Source organism: Pinus tabuliformis, chromosome 7 (assembly GCF_031772625.1).
Source record: "Pinus tabuliformis cultivar Carrire ecotype Pingquan chromosome 7, CPIR1, whole genome shotgun sequence".
NCBI classification, from domain to species: Eukaryota; Viridiplantae; Streptophyta; class Pinopsida; order Pinales; family Pinaceae; genus Pinus; species Pinus tabuliformis.
Window position 1 is genome coordinate 541,157,807 of NC_142293.1, and position 8,550 is coordinate 541,166,356.

The following is an 8,550-nucleotide window of genomic DNA, read 5'->3' on the forward strand; positions in this document are numbered from 1 at the left end:
ACAAGTAAAGTAAAGATTGAAGAACAGGGCTACTTGGCAATTGTTGAGGGCAACAAGAATACTAAATTCTTCGAAAACTACATAAAACACTGAAGGAATATTAAAAGTTCATGGGAGCTCAGTAAAGAAAGAATGGAGGAAGCTAAGAAAATTCTCAAAGATAGCATAAGGAGTAAGGCATTTCAAAAGTTTATTCCAAGAATCTCCTAAGGAAAACATAAAAGTGATTAAAGAACAACAAAATAAGGAACATGAAGCTAAAGTCACCAAAGAGGGACGCAAATCAGTTCTACAATCTTTTAAGAAGGCAAAGAGTCGAGTCCACATGGTTGGATGGTGGAATTTTATTTGTGTTTCTATGACTTCCGAGAAGAGGAGTTGCTAAAAGTGATAGAAGAATCTAAATTTTTTGGTGGGTGCACTTAATAAACATTTATAGCTCTAATTCCAAAGCAAAATGATTAATACAAATTTGATGATTATAGGCCTATCTCACTATGCAATTGCGTACAAAATTTCAACAATAATTCTAGCAAATAGGCTTAAAAAGAATTTTCCCTAACTTTATCTTAAAATAATGGTTTGGTTTTCTTCACAATAGGAAAATTCATGTGGTCAGAATAGCACAAGAAGGACTACATATAAAGGAAAAAAAAATCAACTATGATGATGAGAATAGACTTAGCAAAAGTAAAATCTCCGTGCATCAAATATCAAAAGAAGAGCATAGAAAGGGTTGTGTATTTTTTAATGTTATAAGTAAAATCACCATGCATCAAATATCAAAAGAAGAGCATAGAAAGGGTTGTGTATTTTTTAATGTTATAAGTAAAATCTCCATGCATCAAATATGTGTATTTTTGAATGTTAAAGGAATTTCCAGCAAATCAAAAAATAGTTATTAATCAAAATGCACTAACCTTAACTTTGTTGGCCAACAAAATCATTGTTGAAGGGTTCGATTTATAGAAACTCTTCGCTGGGGAAGGCTTGTTTATTCATTGTGGGCGTAACCAGAGTCTCTAGTTTAGTGTGCCGCAATATTTTAGTTTCTGCATAGTAAACTTTAACTCGTTAGAAAAAAAAAATGACAAGGAATCAAATAACAATTCTATACATGAATATAGATTTCCTTTCAACATTAGACATTAGACACTCAACGTGAAGACATCATCTATGAATCATGTTTTCCCATCAACATGAATATAGATTTCCTTTCAGCCTTAGATATTAGACACTCACCGTGAAGACATCATTTATGAATCATGTTTGCCCATCAAAAGTGATTCCATGCACTCCTTTGCCATGGTCTCCCTCTCTCCCTCTCTCAATTATCACGGACCCACAAACATAAACATCCCACGGACCCACAAACTTACATACTAGCACATGACACATAACACAACTCACAACTCACATCGAGACAACACCACACAACTCACATTAAAACAACTCACAACTCACATTGAGACAACACCACACAACTCACATTGAAACTACACCACACAACTCAACTCATAGAGCGCTCCACACAACATAACTCTTCCGAGAGAAGGAGAGAGAACCATTAAGCTAGCAAAATCAAGATGACAAAGCATTCTGGATTCACCTGTTTATTGAACAGAGAAGGAAATTATTTTCAGATCATGACCTGTAGAGATTAGAATATAATTTTTAAACTACAGAGATGAGGCCTGAGATTTCAATATAAAGAATATCAAAATACAAGATGGAAATAGGAACAAAAATTAACAAGGGTGTGCGAGGACACAAGATGACGAACTATTCAATCTAGGTTGAGTGCACAGTGTCTTTCTGCCTCCAATTGCTTTAGTATTTCTCTTCTTTCTGACAATTTGCTGAATGAGAAAGCTCGACTGATTAATAATGGCAGTGAAATGTCTGTGCAGTACCATTCCTGGAGTCATAAGCATTGTTTGTGTTAAATGAATCTACAGTTGAAGGATTGCAATACAGAGTTGCAATACGGAGTTGAGTATGTTGAGTAACAAGGGAGAATTGTAACTCTAAGTTGCATAAGTCGACGCAAGACTATAAGAAAAACACGAGAAAAACATATTGGGGCACTATTTGATACTGTCATTGACAAATTAGTTCATGTTGCCCTAAAGAAATATTGAGGAGAAAGTTAACCTGAAAATGAGTATCAAATTTTTTCAATAGGCAAGTCAGCCTGAAAATGTGCATATCAAAATTAAAGCGGTATAATAGGGTTTCAACATTTCGACGAGTGAGCAGCTAAAAGGAATAGAAAAAATTATAATATGGAGTCAGAGATTATGCCTGTAATTCCAATACAAGGAATTCTAAAATACAGAAAATATAAGTAAAATTCATTACCTAAGGTGAATGATGACAGAAGAAGCCAAAAAAATCCATCAGGATAGAATGAGAAGAGTCCTTCCACCTCCAATAGCTTTGGCAATCTTCTTCTTCCGAAACTTCGCCAACTCAGGAATTCTGGTTGAACATAATGACAGTGAAACTCACAGCCATAATGACAGTGAAACTCACAGCCATAAGCATATATTCTCCTTTGAAAGCTCTACAGGTTATTTTTGTCATTAGAGGTGGAAAAAAAATAGCAGAAGCGGAAAAGATCCGAAGACTGCCTTAAGAAAAGATAGGCCCATCGGAGCGGAAGAACACTAACTCTATGCTCTGTAATATAGTGATAGAAGAGAGATCCCGGGATTCACAAGAGCCGCATATTTTCAACTGGGGTTTCAAGATTTCGACCACGGAAGAAGTAAAAGAACCTGAAAATATACCATGGAGTCGGATATTAGGCCTACGATTCCAGTACAATGAATGTCAACATCCACGCAGAAAATATAAGCAAAATTTACTAGGTGTTTGAGTGAGGACAGAAGAAAGCAAACAAATCCATCCGGTAGAATGAACAGAGTCCTTCCGTCTCCAATTGCTTAATCATCTTCTTCTTATGAAAATTTGCCCACTCAGGAAGTTTGGATCAACATAATAACAACGATTCCCCGAGTAAGCTCTAAAAATCATCCCTGTAAAATAGCAGAAGCCTAAAAGATAGTTGAACAGACACCCAGAGGCTGCCCGAAGAAAAAGCTAAGAATCTTTAGGCTCGTTGATATAACGACAGATGAGAGATCCAGATTCACTAGTGCCGCGTGTTGCAATCTCAACTAGAATGTGTCATCGTTGAATTGAGACAACTATTGGTATAAAGTGGCGGAAGCCTCGTTCGTGAAAAATATTCCATTCAAATTTTTTCTGTAAAATTTTCAAAAATGACTGATTCTAAAACATTAGATTTAAGAATTTTAACATACCCTGTCGATATTATAGAAATTACAATAAATCGCTATCAGATTTTGGCTAATTTTTTTACCCCAAAAACATGCAGGGAAACTTATTAAAAAAAACAAAAACAAAACAAAAACAAAACAAAAGCAAACACTAAAAACTAAAAACTAACCAATAGTCCATCGATCGTCGGGTGGGTTGGAAAACGAAAACCACGTGGAGAGGGCGATTACATGGACTATAGAGTTAAATCAAAATGCATGGACCTGAAAGACTTTCGGGATTGCAATAGATTCAACTGAAATAAAATGCACACCTCTCTTAAATCATCTGCTAACAGGGTTTCGACGGTATTACATGAGCTATGGAGTTAAATGCATCGACCTGTAAGAATTGTAGGGCTATAGTAGATTCAAATGAAATGAAATTTATACCTCTCCTCTCGTCCCTTCTGTGTGGAAAATGATCTGCCACAGAGTTCGGAAAATGTTGTGCCCGATTCATCTATAAATGCTCTGCTCTGTACACTTGACCATAACGTAGGGATAATCCCATCTAATTTTCCTCATAATAGTTCCGTCATCCATTTCATCCTGATCATCATGATTTAAACCACTCCGATTCCCATTTCTCAAGCTACAGCAATAAAAAAACACAAATATGAGATACCCAGCCCGGAATAAATGAAGTTTTTATGGGTTTAAAGTGACTTCAAAACCAGGGTAAAATACATACCCACCTAAGTTAAATCGGTAAATACTCCGCTGTGGCAGACAGAGAGTTAGACCTGGGGACAACTCTGTGCAACTTCCATATGAATGCGACCATATGAGCAAAATTGACTATATCTGCCCAATCTCAATCTCCCTGCCTGCCGAAAATGCAAAGGAAAAAGCAAAATAAAATGTTACACTACTAATAAATTCATAATTCATCCAGCTGAAGTTGAAGCCGCTATTTGGCATTCTTCCCCCGAAACCTATGATATGTATGCCCAGGGAATTTCCTTACCCTCTTCTCCTCTTTTTCTTTTCAGTTTCTCCCTCTGTTCTGCATGTTCATTTTCAATTCCAAGCCAGAAAAATTCCTTAACCTCATCTCCTCTTTTTCTTTTCAGTTTCTTCCTCTGTTCCTCTTTTTCTTTTCAGTTTCTTCCTCTGTTCTGCATGTTCATTTTCAATTCCATACCAGAAAACGAAATAAACATAAACGTTGATAGAAAGGAGCATAATAAAAGCAAGCAGTAATAGTCATCAACCAAACCAAAGAAACGCAGAGCATGGCCATGCTCAATAAACTGAAAACAAACATAAAATCGTCAAGCAAAACGGAACAAAAGCAAGTGAAAACGAACGAATGAGATGAGAACAGAGGAATAGAGTAGATGACGAAACAAAACTCAAGCTCTTCCTTCTCCCTATATATACCCAGGACCCAACCGCCATCAGCCTCCGTGAATCAAATCCCGATCCTCTTTTATCTTTTTTGCTTTCTTCATTACAAACGGTAAGCGCTTTTTCCTTTTATAGAACTTTTATCTTTTTGCTTTTTGGCTTTTGTCATTGTAAACGGTAAGTGCTTTTTCATTGTCTTTCTATCCAACCTACCCGCTCCTCCAACATCCACATTGGACATGATTGCTAGGACATCCCATGACACATTTATTATTGTTTTTGTTATGATATATAGCCCATCACGCATTTAATATTGTTTTTGTTGTTTTGTTTCTACTAAAGAGTATAAATCGATATGATGTTTCTTTTAAGGAGTATAAATAGCAAGACACTCTTAATTTAAATAGGTTTGATGTTTCTTTTAAGGAGTATAAATAGTAAGACACTCTTAATTTAAATAGATTTTATTTTAGATATGGATAAAAACTGTAAAATTAATAGAATTATATTTTATTTTAAAATTTCATCCGTTTGTTTAATTTTAAATTATTATTTTTTTAATCATAAAAAATTATTATTTTTGTTAAGATGTTTATGTTAATTTTAAATTATTATTTTTTAAATTATAAAAAATTATTATTTTTGTTAAGATGTTTATGTTAATGAGCATAAATAATAAGATTTTAAGCAAATTTTCGCTGCCATGGTCTCCCTCTCTCCCTCTCTCAATTATCACAGACCCACAAACTCACAAACTTACATACTAGCACATGACACATAACACAGCTCACAACTCACATTGAGACGATCACCACACAACTCACATTGAAACAACACCACACAACTCATAGAGCGCTCCACGCAACATAACTCTTCCGAGAGAAGGAGAGAGACAACCATTAAGCTAGCAGAATCAAGATGACAAAGCATTCTGGATTCACCTGTTTATTGAACAGAGAAGGAAATTATTTTCAGATCATGACCTGTAGAGATTAGAATATAATTTTTAAACTACAGAGATGAGGCCTGAGATTTCAATATAAAGAATATCAAAATACAAGATGGAAATAGGAACAAAAATTACCAAGGGTGTGCGAGGACACAAGATGACGAACTATTCCGTCTAGGTTGAATGCACAGTGTCTTTCTGCCTCCAATTGCTTTAGCATTCCTCTTCTTTCTGACAATTTGCAGAATCAGAAAGCTCGACTGATTAATAATGGCAGTGAAATGTCTGTGCAGTACCATTCCTGAAGTCATAAGCATTATTGGTGTTAGATGAATCTACAGTTGAAGGATTGCAATACGGAGTTGAGTATGTTGAGTAACAAGGCAGAATTGTAACTCTAAGTTGCACAGTCGACGCTTTCGATCATGTATACAGATCTTTATATCTCCTTAATATAATCTATTATGTTTTTTCTCTCTGAAAAAAAAGTTGCACAGTCGACGCAAGACTTTAAGAAAAGCACGAGAAAAACAGATTGAGGCACTATTTGATACTGTCATTGACAAATTAGTTCATGTTGCCCTAAAGAACTATTGAGGAGAAAGTTAAACTGAAAATGAGTATCAATTTTTTTCAATAGGCAAGTCAGCCTGAAAATGTGCATATCAAAATTAAAACGGTATAATAGGGTTTCAAGATTTCGACAGTGAGGAAGGAGCTAAAAGAAATAGAAAAAATTATAATAGGGAGTCAGAGATTATGCCTGTAATTCCAATACTATGAGTTTTAAAATAAAGAAAATATAAGTAAAATTCATTACCTAAGGTGAATGAGGTCAGAAGAAGCCAAAAAATCCATCAGGATAAAATGAGAAGAGTCCTTCCACCTCCAATAGCTTTGGCAATCTTCTTCTTCAGAAACTTCGCCAACTCAGGAATTCTGGTTGAACATAATGACAGTGAAACTCACAGCCATAATGACAGTGAAACTCACAGCCATAAGCATATACTCTCCTTTGACTCACAGCCATAAGCATATACTCTCCTTTGAAAGCTCTACAGGTTATTTTTGTCATTAGAGGTGGAAAAAGAATAGCAGAAGCGGAAAAGATCCGAAGACTACCTTAAGAAAAGATAGGCCCATCGGAGCCGAAGAACACTAACTCTATGTTCTGTAATATAGTGATAGAGGAGAGATCCCGGGATTCACAAGAGCCGCATATTTTCAACTGGGGTTTCAAGATTTCGACCACGGTAGAAGTAAAAGAACCTGAAAATATACCATGGAGTCGGATATTAGGCCTACGATTCCAGTACAATGAATATCAACGTCCACGCAGAAAATATAAGCAAAATTTATTAGGCGTTTGAGTGAGGACAGAAGAAAGCATCCATCCGGTAGAATGAACAGAGTCCTTCCGTCTCCAATTGCTTAATCATTCTTCTTCTTATGAAAATTTGCCCACACAGGAAGTTTGGATCAACATAATAACAACGATGCCCCGAGTAAGCTGTATAAAACATCCCTGTAAAATAGCAGAAGCCTAAAAGATAGTTGAACAGAGACCCAGATGCCGCCCGAAGAAAAAGCTAAGTCTTTAGGCTCGCTGATATAACGACAGATGAGCGACACAGATTCACTAGTGCCGCGTGTTGCAATCTCAACTAGAATGTGTCAATATGCATCGTTGAATTGAGACAACTATTGGTATAAAGCGGCGGACACCTCGTTCGTGAAAAATATTCCATTCAAAATTTTTCTGTAAAATTTTCAAAAATGATTGATTCTAAAACATTAGATTTAAGATATATATTTTAACATACTCTGTCGATATTATAGAAATTACAATAAATCGCTATCAGATTTTGGCTAATTTTTTACCCAAAAAACATACGGGGAAACTTAAAAAAAAAACTAACCAATAGTCCATGTAGACTATCGTCGGGTGGCTTGGAGAACGAAAACCACGTGGAGAGGGCGATATGAGTTTGGGTATTTTTGTTTTTTTCTTTCCACTTTGTTCTAGGTCGAAATTCGACAAACCTGCACCGTTACAGGCAAAGTATCAATTTCTTAATATAAGATTTTGGATATATATATTCTATTTTTTAAATTTAAATTTATAACTTAAAAAACACTTGTTTTTAATTATTAAACCAATCATATGATAAATATAAAAGAAATATATATATTAATTTTTATATTTCATAATTGTAATCCTAATTTATATTTTATTGCATTTGTGATATTGGGTTGTGTGCAATTTAGTAGAAATTATTGGATGGGTTTAATAGAGGTTATATTTTTGTTGAGGAAATAATGGAAATTTTTGTATGATTTTGAAAAAAATTATGGTAAATTTTTAGAAATTCAAGTTACAATTATCAATTTTCAAGATTTTTAGTGTCTAAGAGATATTCCATGGTGTTGAATCCATTTCCACCATTAAAAAAACAACAACAATTCAAACATTCTCAATATTAAATTTCTCCAAAATTTCTAACCAATTTCGGACGAAAATTTCACTATCTAAGTGAAATTATGGCCTCAACCATGGGTGCAATATAGACCGTTTAAAGTAGCAGTAAAACTTATCCTGTAATTGTTATTTTTTTCTTTTTTCTTTTTTTTGGTTTGGTATATAATTTATTTTTTGAAATGATAATTTACACAATTTAAATGTTATAGGAGTTTTTAAAGTCTTTGAATATATTTATTCATTCCAAAAACATATTGTAAACAAATTTACAAAGAGTTGTCTACGGAAGCTGGGGAATTGCCACGACTCCCAAAAGTGGCCGAAATCTAAGCAAAAAAAATTCAAAAAAACTTTAAAATATAATGTTTGAATCTTGTTTTTGATGGTGGAAATAGATTCAACACTATTTAAAAACTTCTAAAACA

The 8,550-nt window shown here is 34.5% G+C and overlaps 1 long non-coding RNA gene across 1 annotated transcript in view; it reads right to left on the reverse strand.

Moving 5' to 3' along the window:
* LOC149248464 (uncharacterized) overlaps positions 1–1,603 on the reverse strand; it is a 78,399-nt gene extending 76,796 nt beyond the window's left edge. Inside the window, exons 1-2 of the long non-coding RNA XR_016265737.1 lie at positions 1,243–1,603; positions 921–1,052 (exon numbers count right to left, since the gene is read on the reverse strand). This is a non-coding gene — a long non-coding RNA (uncharacterized LOC149248464). The remainder of the gene's footprint in view (positions 1–920; positions 1,053–1,242) is intronic.
* Between the last annotated feature and the right edge of the window lie 6,947 nt (positions 1,604–8,550).